The sequence below is a fragment of the Monodelphis domestica genome, chromosome 1 (assembly GCF_027887165.1).
Source record: "Monodelphis domestica isolate mMonDom1 chromosome 1, mMonDom1.pri, whole genome shotgun sequence".
Taxonomy (NCBI): Eukaryota; Metazoa; Chordata; class Mammalia; order Didelphimorphia; family Didelphidae; genus Monodelphis; species Monodelphis domestica.
The window spans coordinates 208,909,695-208,926,969 of record NC_077227.1 but is presented as its reverse complement, the minus strand read 5'-3'; the positions used below and the strand labels follow the sequence as shown (position 1 = coordinate 208,926,969).

At 37.5% G+C, this 17,275-nt stretch overlaps 1 protein-coding gene across 1 annotated transcript in view; it reads right to left on the bottom strand.

Annotated features, from left to right (window-relative positions):
• The window catches only part of LOC100013132 (sodium/nucleoside cotransporter 2), a 51,027-nt gene extending 41,983 nt beyond the window's left edge, over positions 1 to 9,044 (bottom strand). The window contains exon 1 of the mRNA XM_007472482.3: positions 8,905 to 9,044. The gene's annotated coding sequence lies outside the window, so the exon portion shown is untranslated. The remainder of the gene's footprint in view (positions 1 to 8,904) is intronic.
• Between the last annotated feature and the right edge of the window lie 8,231 nt (positions 9,045 to 17,275).

The following is a 17,275-nucleotide window of genomic DNA, read 5'->3' as shown; positions in this document are numbered from 1 at the left end:
TACTGTGTTAAGCACTAGGGATACTATGAAAAACAAAAAAAGTAACTAAATAATTTCTGCCCTCAAAGAGCTCATAGTCTAATGGGGGAGATAACATCCAAATGACAATGTATAAGCAAGATGTATACAGGATAAGTTAGAGATAATCATTTTAAGTTAGAGAGCTAATATTTATATAATATTTTAAAGTTTGTAAAACATTTTATAAATACCTCACAATAGTCCATGGGAGATAAATACTACTATTAATATTATGTATCATATTATAAGCATATGATATATAACATTACTAATAAAATTACTATATATAACATTATATAATACATTATAGTATCTATTGTGAATTTTAGATTTACTCCACCCTGCTTAGTCTGAAAAACAGGAATGTCTACACCCCTACTTAAGGATTAAGTGTTGAGAAGTATGGCTATGACAGACATGTGCTAGCAAATGACAAATCAGAAACAACTTATAGACCCCCTAGGCTTTCTTAAGTCAAACTTAAGCTACCATTGGTACATGTGAGATGCAGGAAGTGATGAAAAAATTGGTCTATATAGGTCATGTCACTTTCTCTCTCCAGTTCTTTTTGGGGAGAGGAGGCTCTAGCTCTCATTGGGTAGTGGAGGCTTCTTGGCGTGGCTGCAGCTATTGTCTGGGTTTGGTGGTGAGCATCGTTGATACAGTCCTGGGAGAAGCTTAGTAAAGTGGTTCAGGTGAGGCATCTTCCCTGAGCTCTCTCAGAGTTTAGGCTGATTCCTTTTTTCCCTTTATCTTTCCTAAAAAAATGCCATTCTCCTAGGAGGCTCCTCATCTCGGAGGAGGCCTCATGGCTGGAAGGTTTCTGAACTGCCCTTGGCTCAGGCTAGGTCGGAGAAATCTTATACCCTTTTCCCTCTCTCTTCTTCTTAATTCCTTCCCTCTATATTAATTAAGCCACCATGAAATTTCCAAACTGACTTGAATATTTTTGTTGGGATTTGAATTAATCCCTGGCAACCATAAGGATAATATATTAGTCAAAAACCCCTAAATTTACCCCTTACACCATAATAATATAGTATATAGTATATGTTATTCTACATATAGTATACATACTAACATACTATATATGCTACAGAGTATATACAATAACAGTGTCTGGTAAATAATATATAGAATAACTATATATACTATGTAACATATATAACAACATAGTATATAGTATATATTATAACATACCACACATACTACATAGTATGTATAACAGTGTATATAGTATATATATAGTATATAGCATACATAACAATAGCATATATACTATATAGTATATAATAACATAATATAACATAATATATATACACTAGTATATAATAAACTAGATAGTCTGTATATAGTTACATATTATATATCACAGTATATATAGCATTGTGTAATAGTAGTAGTCTCTCGGTAACCGAGGATGACAATTGTCTTTGTGCATTTTCATCTATGATAGATGAGTGTGCACAAAGACGTTTGTGTGTGAAGGAGATTTAAGTGGAAAAAGTCGATGCCCAGAGACAGTCCCACTCTCTTGGCGTTGGAAGCCTGGGTCCAGTGGCATGAAAAATCGTTACACCTGGAGACTTCCTCAGCTGCATTGGATTTTAAACGGACTCTGCCTTCTTCTCTCTCTCTCTTCCTACTTCCGCTTCTGAACACACGCAGCTCTCTACCTAGCAGGCAAGATGTGAGTGGTTGTGAATGGGCTCTCTTGGCCTAAACACATGCTTTCTTATTTTGTATTTTCTGTAATTCTTAATCTTTAATAAACCTATAAAAATATAATACTTCTGGCAGAGAAGCCTAATTTTAACTGCTACAGTTTGGCTTAACTCTTCAGGAAAACAAAATACCCTCAATCTTCTGATCTTTTGTCTACCGTAACTAATAGCTAGTGCCTAGTTTGTTTGTTTTTTTAAGCCATGTTTCTCCAAGATGCTTTTTTAGAAAACTATCTTGATCAGCTCTGACCTGCAGCCATCTGCTTTGGACTTTCTTGATTCAATATCTCTCACCTGCCCACCCTTCCTGGCCGGCTCGGCTCAGCTCCTGTTCCCAGCATCTGGACCTGTTTGACCCAAATCTCGATCACCTGGTGACCTGCCCGCCCAGCAAACTCTAGCCTCAGAGCAATTCTGGCTCACAGCCTCAGGCTCAGGACATATTCCACAAGCTGGTAAAAAAAAAAAACAGGGGTAATTTTCCCTTAGGCTACAATTATCTTCCATGTGGACTGGGGGCAGGGGATCACAGGAGGGGAAAAAGAAAGGAAAAAAAAGGTAGAGGTTTTTCCAAACAGGAACTTAAAGCATGGCTACTTTAAGAGGATATCTTTTCACTGCGTTGATCCTTTTCTTTACTTCACATGAGATTCAGGGGGAAAATTCAGCACCCTACAACTCTTTAGCCAACTTTGGGGAGGCAGTTGGGTGGCTCAGTGGATTGAGAGCCAGGCCTAGAGATGGGAGGTCCTCAGTTGAAATCTGGCCTCAGATACTTCCCAGCTGTGTGGCCCTGGACAGATCATTTAACTCCCATTGCCTAACCATTACCAATCTTCTGCCTTCTGACAATAGGCATCTAAATGGATAAAAAAAAAGGAACTTTAAAGAGACTGAAGGCATTTCAAACTCCAATGTTTTATAAAAATCTCTGTATTCTATTGCATTTGCTGATTCTTTTGTTTAAGGTTTAACTTTGTAATTTTAAGTTCATATATTACTGCATTCAATACTATTGCTACACTGAATCATTTTAATGTACTGGGTTTTAACTACTGTTAAATTCTGTTGCTTTTCCCCTATAACTATGCTGAACAAACATTATTGAATAAACCCATATTAAAAACAGCTTTTCTATTTTTGGCTTTGTAAATTGTCACAGAGAGGATAGATGGACTCAAAAGCTATATACAACTTTAATAAGCCAAGAATTTAATTGTAATTTTAAGGGTTCTTTAGACATGATTTTTAGAATTGTTTCTTAACAATCTCTGGTCATTTTTGCCTGCCCCTAACACAAGGTAAGGCCCATTTTAATAACTGAAGTGAAATACATTTATAAACCCCACCTTCCTCATTTAAAAAAAATGTGAATGGAAGCTGGGCAGTTAATCCCAGGGCATGTACCCCTAGAAGCCTCCCAAAAGAAAAAAAAGGGAGCACCTCTCATTTATACTCTTCAGCTCATTTTACTTCCACCAGAATGATCTCTAGATTTCTTGATGATGTTCTAAACCAAAAATGAGTTTTACTTTGTTTAAAAATATGTTTACCAAAGTTGAAATATTTGCTATGATTGTAAAAATTGTGACAAATATCCATCAGTTCATAGGCTTTTAAAAAATGTCATACAGAAACTCATGTGTAAAAAATGATAGTGTGTTTGTTTGCTATTGTAATTAACTGGGCTATTGAGAATTTTGGGGATACTGATCCCTACATATTTGTAGTACTGTTCCCGTAACAACTGGCGTCCCATGCCCCGTGTGCCACAAACTTTGCGCCTCAGCCTTTGGACTTCAAAACCACATGAGGGTACACCGTAGATGAAACTGCACAAAGACAATAGTCATACTCGATCACCGAGAGACTACCACTATATACTATACTCAATTCATTTGCTTATACTCACAGTGGATCATGGCCAGATATGAAGAGGAAATGGATCCCATTTTTGGTGAGAAAGCCTTATATTCTATATTTTCTTAGCTGACACAGTGTGTCAATGAATTATAAGCTACATTTTCATTTTTAAAACTCTTTTATTATATTTTTCTTGCATGTACAATATACTATTTCAGTTTTTTTTTAATTTTTCCTCTCCTTTTTATATTTGAAGCACGTCACCAGTATTAAGGTTTTCTTTAACTTTTTGATTTTGCCGTAATATAAGTTTAAAATACATTTGCTATAATGTCAATGCATGCCCCAAAAGCTTGAGACTATAAAAATGATGCCACTAATTATTTTTTTTAATGTATTGGATTTTACTTAATAATTCTGTCTGATTCCAGGACAAGATATACACACAAAAGAGCCAGGGCCAAAGATTGCATAGGGCCAAAGATAAACCAATCCAGGATGGATTGATGTGGTTCTAAGCCAATATAAAGGTCTTGAACCTAGTGTGAAGACTCAGGGTTGCGATGTTTAACATTTGTTAAGACATAGGCCTTCCTTCTGTCCACACTCACTCTGAAAATACAGACAAGTATCCCCAAACTTGGCTCCTACTTGGCTCCTATAATCTGGTCCCTTTTCTGTCTTTCATAGTGTGGCAACTTTCTGTAGTCCTGGCTACTGGTTGGGTAAATGCTTACTTGCTTAGATCATTTAATTGGGCCCTGATTCAAGGACCTGTTATAGATTTATTTTTCCTTTACTTGGAATTTTTACACATAAGACTTTGATAGTCTATATTTTCATCCAGAAATTATCTTTTTATTTGGATTTTTCTGATGTCTTTTTAATTTCTCTTATCGATTCTTATACCTCATACCTCAGTAATGCATCCCTAAGTGATCCTGTATTTTTTCAATCACCCTCTTCACAGGGAAATGTAAAAAATATTATTATTTTAAATTGCAAAGTTTAAATTCCTCTTAAGAAGATTTTTAGGTAAAGAAAGATGATACCTCTCTGAAACTAGAAACTGAACTGTTGGAGAAGACACCATTAAGAAGCCTCCAGACCACAAGCTGTACAAGAAGATGAAGAATGAACTTTGGGTGTGGTTGATTGAACATTTATTTGTATCTATACTTTCATGCCAAGGGGGACTTCCCCCTAACTGGCTTTTTGTCAATGCGTCCAGCAATTATTGTTCTTTTTTTCCTCATCCTCAAATTATTATAATCGTTAAGTTGATTATGTTTTCATGATCCTTTGGGGAAATTCTTTTTCCCAAACGATCAGACAGAGAATTGTAAAAATGGAGGTTTGAACCCTGGACTTCAATTCCTAGGACTCCGTGGTAGCTCCCAGAGTTCCCCATAATCTCAGGTGAAGTTATCACCTGGACCTCGAGGAGAGAGGGGTTTTTAAACGGACTCTTCTTCTTCTCTCTCTCTCTTCCTACTTCCGCTTCTGACCTAGCAGGCAAGATGTGAGTGGTTGTAAATGGGCTCCCTGGGCCTAGACACATGCTTTCTCATTTTGTATTTTTTTAAATTCTTAATCTTTAATAAACCTCTAAAAATATAATACTTCTAGCAGAAAAATTAATTTTAATTGTTATATATACTATATATTATATATAACATAGTGTATATAATATATAGAAATAGTATGTTATATGATACAGATAATAGTATATATTATAACATGCTATAAATTCTATATAGTATATCATAATATACTATATAGCCTATATCTAATAACAGCATAGTATATATAGCATAATTAATAACAGTATATATACTATATGGTAAATAAAATGTATGTTCTATGTAATCTATGTAATAGTAATATTACTATTATGCTTATATTTACAGACGGGACTCTAAGGCAAGCAGAGGTTCAGTGACTTGTCAAGAGTCACATAGCTACTGTAAGAGAGAAAAAATGAATCCAGCATGCAAAAGACCAACCCAAGCAGGGGAAGGGCAAGGAAGACCCAAGATTCCAAAAAAGGAACAGAAGAGTTGAGAGGATTCAAAGCAGTTACTTCACTTCTCCTTGAGAACCCTCCTGGAGTGTATGGTCTGAGAGGAAGCCTCTGAAACAGAGAGCCTCTCTGGGCATTGATCATCTTCCAGTGAACCCCATAATCTTCCATTTCCAACAGAAGACAATAAAAGTAGATTTGGGGCTTTGTAAAAAGCCATCTGCCAAAGAAGATTCTCTATCCCCAAATTGTCCTTGAACTTCATTTTACAACTAGATTAGATTAGGAGGAAGGATAACCTCAACAACTGACCAAAAGAGGGTCAGGTAGACAGCCTGAACCCTCAGGATTTGGGGGGGGGGAGGTCAGTTGTTAGTTTATAGGGATTCCCAATTCCCACTTTCTTCATTCAACCACCCCATTCTCCCTGCTTTGTGTGTCCCCCAGAATAAAGAGTTATCTTTTTAGTTCAGGTCTGCTTTCTAACATCACTGAAGGGGACTGAAGCTTTGGGGGAATTGTACATTTCTCCCCAAGGAGGGGAGTTAGCTCCAAATCAGACTATAGAGTGCCCAAATCAGGTCTAAAAGGGAGAAAGGTGGCAGTTGGGAAAATGGGAAATCCAGAGGCAGGAGAATTACTCTGCCCTTCAACAACAGCCAAGATCAAGAGGGGAGGCAGTGGGTCAATTCTCTAGGACCTTCTTCAGTCCTCAACCTCCATATTTAACCTAATCTCTGAGGAGACATATTCTGTCCTTCTAGAATACAGATTGTGCTACTTTCCCCAAGGAGAGGAAAGGAAAGGATCAATCTCTCCCCTCTCTCCATTTCTCTAGATCCTTCACACACCCCTCTCTCTAACGCCCCATTGTAAGTGTAGGTGACCTCATTCTGGTCCTATATTGCTCTACCTAAGGCTTCATTTGAACTTGGGTCTTCATGATTCCATGTCTAACACTCTCTGCTTTAAGCCAACTATTTCCCTAAGGAGGGAATTAACTAGAAATAAAAGGGACTGGTAAAGACCTTGTAAAAGATGAAATATTAGCTGAGACTTGAAGGAACCCAAGGAAGGCAAAGCTGGAGATGAGGGAGAGCATTCCATGTATGAGGGACATTCAGTGAAAATGTCTACTTGGGACATGAGTGCCCCCTGTCACAGGGTACACTGTGAGGATTTAGGTTGAAGGTGGTTGAATGTGTAAATACTGGGGAAAACAAGAGAGACAGAGAGGGCTAGGTGGCAGTGACTGAGACAACTGACACAATGAAGTTGAGGGGGCATAAAGGGTTAAGGGGATGAGGAATCAAATCAGCCAAGAGGACACAAGTTCACTATCTATTTGCTAAGATCTATCATTTAACTGCTAGAGGAGCAGGAAGAAACAAAGTTGCATAATGAATCACACAGGTTGTGCAAGGAGTACAGATGATCATCTTTGTTCTGTAAGATTTCCCCCTTTGAGTACAAACTAAAGGGTGTGTGGAAATGTTACTGTGAAAGTGATGAAGGGGTCAAGATCAAAACTGGGAAGACTTCCAAGGCTGAAGTGGCTATCTTGAGGATTCTAGCATACTCTTGACTGATAATTCATTTCTTTTGTTGTTGTTGAAATCCTTACCTTCTGTCTTAGAATCACTACTGTGGATTGGTTCCAAAGCAGAAGAGAGGTAAGGGCTAGGCAGTGGGGGGTTAAAGTGACTTGCCCAGGGTCACACAGGTAGAAAGTATCTGAGGCCAGATTTGAGCCTAGGACCTCCAGTCTCTATGCCTGGCTCTCAATCCACTGAGCCACCCAACTGCTCTGTTACCACACTATATTAATCCCTATATTACTTTTCCTTCTTCTTCTTTACCTGCTGTCTTAGAATCATTACTATTAGTTCTAAAGCAGAAGAGAGGTAAGGGCTAGGCAATGGGGATTAAGTGACTTGCCCAGGGTAATACAATGTCTAAGGCCAGATTTGAAACTAGGATCTCCCATCTCTAGACCTGACTCTCAATCCACTGAGATACCCAGATGCCCCACTTTACTTTCTTTTTAATGAACAAACATTTATTTTATATCCTTCCCTCCTCTCCAGCCAATTAAAAAAAGAAGAAAAAAAGCCATATAGCACACATGAATAGTCAAAAACAAATCACTCATGTTGGCCATGACTGGATATCTATATTTTTTCTTTCTGCACCTTGAATTCATCATCCCTCTGTCAGGAGGTGTTTGGTAGCTTCATCAATAGTGTTCTGGCATAACCCTAACACTGTAAGTTTACAGGAAACTGACCCCCAAAAGAGGAAGCAATTTGGTTAAGGTCACACAGTCACACCACTCTTCTGTCTTGGAACCAATACACAGTATTGATTCTAAGGTGGAAGGTAAGGGTTTAAAAAAAGGTAAAAGGAAATAAATGTTAATAAATAAAATTTTATAATATTATAATAACAAATTTAAAAATATGTTAAAAAGACAATCAAAATAAAACAAAAGAACCAAGAGAACCACAACCAAAACAAGGATATTGCCCTCAAGGGGCTCACACTGGAAAATAGAAGAACAACTGAGATTCAAGACAACCGAGACTGAATGAGAGACACTAATGACAAACTTGAACAACTTCCCAATTTGGGCCAAGGTTAATACTGTCTACTATTCAGTACCTATTTTTATCTTGTCTAGTGTCTTCAAGCCAGGTCAAGTTAAGCTGGGGACCAGGCTATGTGCAGTGAGAGGGGGAGATATTAAATAAAACAAAACATAAATCACTGCTCTGAAGAAATTTACAATCTGTAAGCTATAAGAAGGTTATAATACAAACTCCTACGAGACAGTTTTAAAAAATCAATAACTACCTAGTAATCCATCTAAAGGACTCAGGGTGACAATAGTGTTACAGAAATCACAGTTATAGAAGTTCAGAAAAAAAGATTCGTGAATATAGGGAGGAAAAACTGCCTCTAGGCATCTCCACTTGGATGACTGGCTGTCACCTTAAAATGATTCTGTGTTCCATGTAAAATCTATACTAGATGGCTTAGGGTCTCAGGAAGTGGGAAGAGAAAGAATGGAAGAAGGGAGAGTGAGAATTTGTCTCAAACTTTAAAAAATGAAGATATAAAAAAATTTTAATGTAATTGAGAAAATAAAATACTATGTTAAAAATGATTCTATGGTCTTTCCTGATCTCTCTCTGCCTTTCTTATCCCTCTTTGATTTTGGTCCCTTCTTTTTCTCCCTTCTCTGATTCCCCATAAAAAAGAAAAAAAAGATACCTTCTAGTTCCTGCTCCAGAGCTGGGCTGTGGAAAATGTTGCAGCTGCTAACGTCCTGTGTAAGATGAATAATGCCAAAATGGTCATGTAATTTCTCTCTTTGCATCCTCCCTTTCTTGCCCCACCTTCCCCAAGTCATATTATGCAAGAAACTTGACTTGACTTTGACTTTCAGTTTACAATTCACCCCCAAATGAAGAAAAAATAAGAAGCAATTGTAACCACTTCCTCTCAGATGATTTATAAAATTGACCTGCTGTCTTATACCTCCATCCTCAATTGAGCCATAAATTGTCCTTGATTTTTCCCATCTCACAGATTTTCCTTTTCTCTTTCTCTTGTGCAATTCTTGCATTTCCAACTTGACTAGGAATCTGCAGGGTTCCCCAGGCTGGTAGTTTTGACAGAGGTAGGATCTCTAAGCACCAGTTGAGACACCCTCTTAAAGTACCTGCTCCACCCTCCCAGGCATAGGGCCAGAGGACAACATCACTACAAATTTGGATTTCCTTTCTCAGGTCCCTCCTAGCCAGCACCCAAGCTGCTAGTCAAACCTCCTTGCAATCCCCTCACTCCACTTCTCCCTCCCAATAAAATCTCATTCCTTTACTCTGTCTACACTACAGGACAAAGGTTAATTTTCCAGCTTTTTTTAACTCTTTCCTTCTGAGTACCAATTCTAAGACAGAAGAGCAACAAGGGCTGGGCAATTGGTGTTAGGTGACTTGCCCAGGGTCACACAGCTAGGAAGCATCAAAGAACAGATCCTCCCAACTCTAGACCTGGCACTCTAACCACTGTGATATCTAGCTGCCCCTAACTTCTCAGCTTTAAAAATCTCTTTCCTTGTAAATAAATGATTCTCTTTCAAGGACTTCCTAAGACATAGTATCATCATATCATGGATGGAGAGCTGGAGGAAAACTTAGAGACCATGGAGTCCAACCACTCATCTTACAAATGAGAAAACTGAGTGCAAGGGGTCAGTATGTGGATTTCTACTAATCTGTGCAGCTAGATCACATAGTGGAGAGAGCATTGGGTCTGGAGGCAAGAATACATGTTTCCTGTGTTCAAATGCAGCCTCAGAAACTTCCTAGCTGTGTGACCCTAGGCAAGTCACTTAACCTTGCTTGCCTTAGTTTCCTCATCCGAAAAATGATCTGGGGAAGAAAAACAAGCCAGTTCAGTATTTCTGCCAAGAAAACTCCAAGTGGAAGTCATGAAGACGTGAACATAATTTTAAAATGACTAAACATGCTAAATAATCATATAAAAATGTTTATGAACTGTAGGTAATTGTTTAATTGATTTATAATGGTTAAGAACAGTATCATAATACCCATATAATTTTATGACATGCAGCAGTTCTTTCAAAGGGTTTTCTTTAATGTACCTAATTGCCCCTTAACAATGATCCTTCCTTCAAGGTAGGTTGGGCAAGTCTTATTTTCCTGATAGAAGCTCAGAGAGATTAAGGGACTTGTTCAAAGGAACATAGGTAGTAAGAAACAGATTGGACAGGAAAATGGGATTTCTGGCTCTTGACCCAATAGGTTTGCGATATAATACCTCTGTGGAGTGCCAGTAGAGGCAGAACCTTAGAGAGAGCTGTTTTGAATTCAGTGTCCTTCACAACTTAGCCCTCTGCTTAGCCTACAACCTTCCACTGCTTCTTTGCTTCATTCCTCTCCATGTACTCTGATCCAAAGACATTGGTTGGCTTGCTATTCCTCACTAGATTCTCCATCTCCCAACTTCTTATCTTTTCACTGGCCATCTCCCATTCCTACTATGGTTCCTCTACACCTGGACCTCCTGGCTTCCTTCAAGATTCAGCTCAAATCTCACTTTCGTCAGGAGGTCTTTAGTGTCTGCCCTCGGAGATTACCTTCCATCTACTCTATAGTAAAATGTGAACTCTGGGAGAAAGGACCTTGTTCTTAAAGGCCTTAGCACACTACATGGCACATAGTAAATGCTTAATGAATAAATGCCTGTTGATTCACAAGTGTGCAGCCTTGAACTATCTTCCTTTTCTGATTTGAGTTCAGGCAATCCCAAAGTAACGAGATAATCATACAATGTGGACAGACAAAGACTAATCAACCTAGATTTGTATGGGGTTAGGGTATTGTCTATTAGATTCACTCAAACACTGGGAAGCCTCCTTCTTTTTTTTTCCTTTTTTACTTTTAAACATTATTTTATTTGGTTATTTTCAAACATTATTCATTGGAAACAATGATCATTTTCTTTTCCTCCCCCTGTCCCGCTACCCCTCCCATAGCCAACACGTGATTCCACTGGGTATCACATGTGTCTTTGGTCCAAACCCATTTCCATGTTATTGGTATTTGCATTAGGGTGTTCATTTAGAGTCTCTCCTCAATCATATCCCCTCAACCCCTGTAGTTAAGCAGTTGCCTTTCCTCGTTGTTTTCACTCCCACAGTTTGTCCTCTGCTAGTGAATAGTGATTTTTCTCCTAGATCCCTGCAGATTGTTCAGGGACATTGCATTGACACTAATGGAGAAGTCCATTACGTTCAATTGTACCACAGTGTATCAGTCTCTGTGTACAATGTTTTCCTGGTTCTGCTCCTTTCATTCTGCATCACTTCCTAGAGGTTGTTCCAGTCTCCATGGAATTTGTCCACTTTATTATTCCTTTGAGCACAATAGTATTCCATCACCAACATATACCACAATTTGTTCAGCCATTCCTCAGTTGAAGGGCATCCCCTCATTTTCCAATTTTTGGCCATCACAAAGAGCGCAGCTATGAATATTCTTGTATAAGTCTTTTTCCTTATCATCTCTTTGGGGTACAAACCCAGCAGTGCTATGGCTGGATCAAAGAGCAGACAGTCTTTAAGTGCCCTTTGGGCATAGTTCCAAATTGCCCTCCAGAATGGTTGGATCAATTCACAACCCCACCAGCAATGAATTAATGTCCCTACTTTGCCACATCCCCTCCAGCATTCATTACTTTCCTGTGCTGTCATGTTAGCCAATCTGCTAGGTGTGAGATGATACCTCAGAGTTGTTTTGATTTGCATCTCTCTGATTATAAGAGACGTAGAACACTTTTTAATGTGCTTATTAATAGTTTTGATTTCTTTGGCTGAAAACTGCCTATTCATGTCCCTAGCCCATTTATCAATTGGAGAATGGCTTGATTTTTTTGTACAATTGATTTAGCTCTTTGTAAATTTGAGTAATTAAATCTTTGTCAGAGGTTTTTGTTATGAAGATTATTTCCCAATTTGTTGCTTCCCTTCTGATTTTAGTTACATTGGTTTGTTTGTACAAAAACTTTTTAATTTGATATAATCAAAATTATTGATTTTACATTTTGTGACTCTTTCTAAGTCTTGCTTGGTTTTAAAATCTTTCCCTTCCCAAAGGTCTGACATATATACTATTCTGTGTTTGCCTAATTTACTTATAGTTTCCTTCTTTATGATCAAGTCATTTACCCATTCTGAGTTTATCTTGGTGTAGGGTATGAAGTGTTGATCCAAACCTAATCTCTCCCACATTTGTCTTCCAATTTTCCCAGCAGTTTTTATCAAATAGTGGATTTTTGTCCCAAAATCTGGAGTCTTTGGTTTGTCATAGACTGTCTTGCTGAGGTCATTTACGCCAAGTCTATTCCACTGATCTTCCTTTCTGTCTCTTAGCCAGTACCAAATTGTTTTGATGACCACTGCTTTATAGTATAGTTTGAGATCTGGGACTGCAAGTCCTCCTTCCTTTGCATTTTTTAAATGATTTCCCTGGATATCCTTGATCTTTTGTTCTTCCAAATGAACTTAGTTATGGTTTTTTAATTCCGTAAAGAAGTTTTTTGGTAGTTCAATGGGTATGATACTAAATAAGTAAATTAATTTAGGTAGGATTGTCATTTTTATTATGTTAGCTCGTCCCACCCATGAGCAATCCATGCTTTTCCACTTGTTTAGATCTAGTTTTAACTGTGTGGAGAGTGTTTTGTAGTTGTGTTCATATAGTTCCTGTGTGTGTCTCGGCAGATAGATTCCTAAGTATTTTATATTATCTAGGGTGATTTTAAATGGTATTTCTCTTTCTAATTCTTGCTGCTGAAATGGGTTAGAGATATATAGAAAGACTGATGACTTATGCAGGTTTATTTTGTATCCTGCAACTTTGCTAAAGTTGTTGATTATTTCAACTAGGTTTTTTTTTTTTTTGGTTGATTCTCTAAAATTTAATACCTTCAATTTCTTTTTCTTCTCTAATTGCTACTGCTAGTGTTTCTAGTACAATGCTAAATAATAGAGGTGATAATGGGCATCCTTGTTTTACTCCTGATCTTATTGGGAAGGCTTCTAGTTTCTCCCCATTGCAGATGATGTTTGCTGATGGTTTTAGATATATACTATTTATTACTTTTAGGAAAGACCCTTCTATTCCTATACTTTCTAGTGTTTTCAATAGGAATGGGTGTTTTATTTTATCAAAGGATTTTTCTGCATCTATTGAAAATAATCATGTGATTTTTATCAGTTTGCTTGTTAACATGCTCAATTATGTGGGTGGTTTTCCTAATATTGAACCATCCTTGCATTCCTGGTATGAATCCTACCTGGTTGTAGTGAATAACCCTTGTGATGACTTGCTGGAGTCTTTTTGCTAGTATCCTATTTAAAATTTTTGCATCTATATTCATTAGGGAGATTGGTCTATAGTTTTCTTTCTCTGTTTTTGACCTGCCTGGCTTTGGGATCAGTACCATGTTTGTGTCGTAAAATGAATTTGGTCGAACTCCTTCTTGGCTAATTTTGTCAAATAGTTTGTGTAATATTGGGATTAATTGTTCTTTGAATGTTTGATAGAATTCATTTGTGAATCCATCTGGACCTAGGGATTTTTTCTTAGGGAATTCTTTGATGGCTTGTTCAATTTCTTTTTCTGATATGGGGTTGTTCAGGTAATTTATTTCTTCCTCTTTTAGTCTAGGCAATTTATATTTTTGTAAGTATTCATTCATATCACCTAGATTACCATATTTGTTGCCATACAATTGGGCATAGTAGTTTTTAATAATTGCCTTAATTTCCTCTTCATTAGAGGTGAGGTCTCCCTTTTCATCTTGCATACTATCAATTTGGTTTTTTCTTTCCTTTTTTTAATTAGACTGACTAGTACTTTGTCTATTTTATTTGTTTTTTCAAAGTACAAGCTTCTAGCCTTATTTATTAAATCAATAGTTCTTTGACTTTCAATTTTATTAATTTCTCCTTTGAGTTTTAGGATCTCTAATTTAGTCTTCATCTGAGGATTTTTAATTTGTTTGCTTTCTAATTTTTTAATTTGCATGCCCAATTCATTGACCTCTGCCCTTCTTAATTTGTTAATATATGAACTCAAGGATATAAATTTCCCCCTGATTACTGCTTTGACTGCATCCCATAGGTTTTGAAAGGATGTCTCACCATTGTCATTTTATTCAATGAAGTTATTAATTGTTTCTATGATTTGTTCTTTAACTAACTGATTTTGGAGAATCATATTTTTTAATTTCCCATTAATTATTTATTTACCTCTCCATGTTCCCTTACTAATTATTATTTTCATTGCATTGTGATCTGAGAAGGTTGCGTTTATTATTTCTGCTCTTTTGCACTTGTTTGCAATGTTTTTATGCCCTAATACATGGTCAATTTTTGTGAATGTACCATGTGCTGCTGAAAAGAAGGTATATTCCTTTTTGTCCCTATTTATTTTTCTCCACATGTCTACTAACTCTAATTTTTCTAAAATTTCATTCACTTTTCTTACCTCTTTCTTATTTATTTTTTGCTTTGATTTATCTAGTTTGGATAGAGGAAGGTTCAGGTCTCCCAATAGTATAGTTTTTCTATCTTTCATCCTTGAGCTCCTCTAGTTTCTCCTTTAGAAATTTGGATGCTATGCCATTTGATGCATACATGTTGAGTACAGATATTTCCTCATTGTCTATACTGCCTTTAATCAGGATGTAATTACCTTCCCTATCTCTTTTAACTAGATTTATTTTTACTTTGGCTTTGTCAGATATCATGATTGTGACTCCTGCCTTCTTTTTATCAGTTGATGCCCAATAGATTTGGCTCTATCCTCTTACTTTCACCCTATGCATATCTACCTTCATCATGTGTGCTTCTTGTAGACAGCATTTGGTAGGGTTTTGGATTCCAATCCATGCTGCTATTCGCTTGTGTTTTATGAATGAGTTCATTCCATTCACATTCAGAGTTATTACTAGCTGTGTATTTCCCAGCATTTTGATTTCTACTCCTGGTCCTGCCGTTTCTTCTTTCTCTATTTGTTTCTACACCAATGTTTGTTTTTAATCAGTCACCCTAGTTCCCACCCTTATTTTACTTCCCTTTCTACCCACCTCCCTTCTTATTCCCCCCCTTATTTTCCCCTGTAGCCTTTCTAAAATTACCCCCTTGTCCCCTCCCTCCCTTGTACTGCTTCCCTACCCACCAGTCCATTTGTTACCCTTCTACTCCCCTATAGGGCACATATCTATTCTCTGCCCCAATGGATTGGATTGTTCTTCCCTCTTTGGGTCAATTTCAAAGCACATAAGAGTTGAGTATTTCCTGTCTCCAACCTCTTTACCATTCTTTGTGACATATAAATTTACCCCCGTTTGTTTCTTTCCCCATTTCTTTTTAATTTACCCCCGTTTGTTTCTTTCCCCATTTCTTTTAATATTAACCTATTTTTAAGCTCTAGTTATATATATGTATATATATGCATACTCATGTGTATGTATTTATGCATGCATATATCTATATACCTATTTATGTCTTGTCCTTTTATCCTATACAGTTTTTCACTGTTTCCTCTAAGTGTACTTCTTTTAGCTGCCCAGGTAATAACAACAGTTTTGAAGAGTTACCAGTGACCTCTTTTCTTATAGGGATACATATCATTTTAACTTATTGAGTCTCTTAAAAAATTTTTTTTCTGTGTGTTGTTTTGTTTCATTTTTCTTTTTTCCCCTTTTTAAATTACCTTTTGATGATTCTCTTGAGTTCTGTCCTTCAGTGTGGATGCAGCCAGATCCTGAGTTATCCTCACTGTGGTTCTGTGGTATCTGAATGACTTCTTCTTGACAGCTTATAATATCTTTTCTTTTGTCTAAGAGTTCTTGAATTTGGCTATAACATTCCTGGGTGTTGTCAGTTGGGGATTAAGTACAGGAGGTGATCTGTGGATTCTTTCAATCTCCACTTTTCCCTCTTGTTCTAGGATATCAGGGCAGTTTTCTTGAATAATTTCATGTAGTATGATGTCCAGGCTTTTTCTTTTGTCATGGTCTTTTGGTAGACCAATGATTATTAAATTATCTCTCCTTGAATGATTTTCTAAATCCTCTGTTTTATGAGTGAGATGCTTCATATTTTCCTCAATTTTTTCATTTTTTTGGTTTTGTTTTATAGTGTCCTGCTGCCTTGTGAGATCACTTAATTCTAGTTGTTGTACTCTGGTTCTTAAAGACTGGATTTCATCCCTGGATTTTTGGTCATCCTTTTCCTTCTGGTCTGATTTTCTTTGGAGGTCATCTTTCATCCTCTTTACCTTGTCTTTCATCTCCTTTTTCTCATCTTTCTTCTTCTTCACCTCATCTTTCATCTCCTTTGCCTCATTTTCCAGCTGGTTGATTTTCGCTTTCAAGACACTATTTTTTGTTTCCAGATGACTTATCTTGCTGTTAAAGTTGTCTTTGGCCTCTCTTAATTATGTTTTGAATTGCATTTTGAGTTCTTCCAAAGCCTGCATCCAATTCACTGGGATTTCTGTTTTTTTCCTTTGCTGATCTCTCCCCCTCTGTTTCATTTGCTCTTTGCTCTTTCCCTGTACAGAAGCTGTCTATTGTAATTTCTTTCTTCTTTTTCTATTGTTTGCTTGTATTTACCCCTTCTCTGCTCCCCATATTTGTCTGTGTTCTTGCTCCTCTCATTTTTTCTTGTTTTGGGGCTTTCTGTCAGTCTCCCCTCTTGGAGCTTTGTCAGATCTCTCAATACAGTCTCTGGGAAAGGAATGTTGGCTTTCCTGTCCTCTGGACACTTTTGATTGGATTAAGTTCAGCTAGGTTGGGCTGTTTGTGCTCTGAGACCGAAAACTCCTGGAATGCTGGAGCCAAATGGAAGGTCTCAGCTGCCCAGGCTCTCTCCAGTTCTCTCCAGCTGCTTCCCCACCACCTGTGTTCCACACTCTGAGCCTGGCACAGCCCTGTTCACAAGGCACACCCTCTAGACCAGTGCCCTTGCCTGCCCAGAGGTTCCTGTCCTTGTGGGAGGCCCTGCACTCTAGGGGGGAGGGGTCCTGGCCTCCCTGAGCTCTGA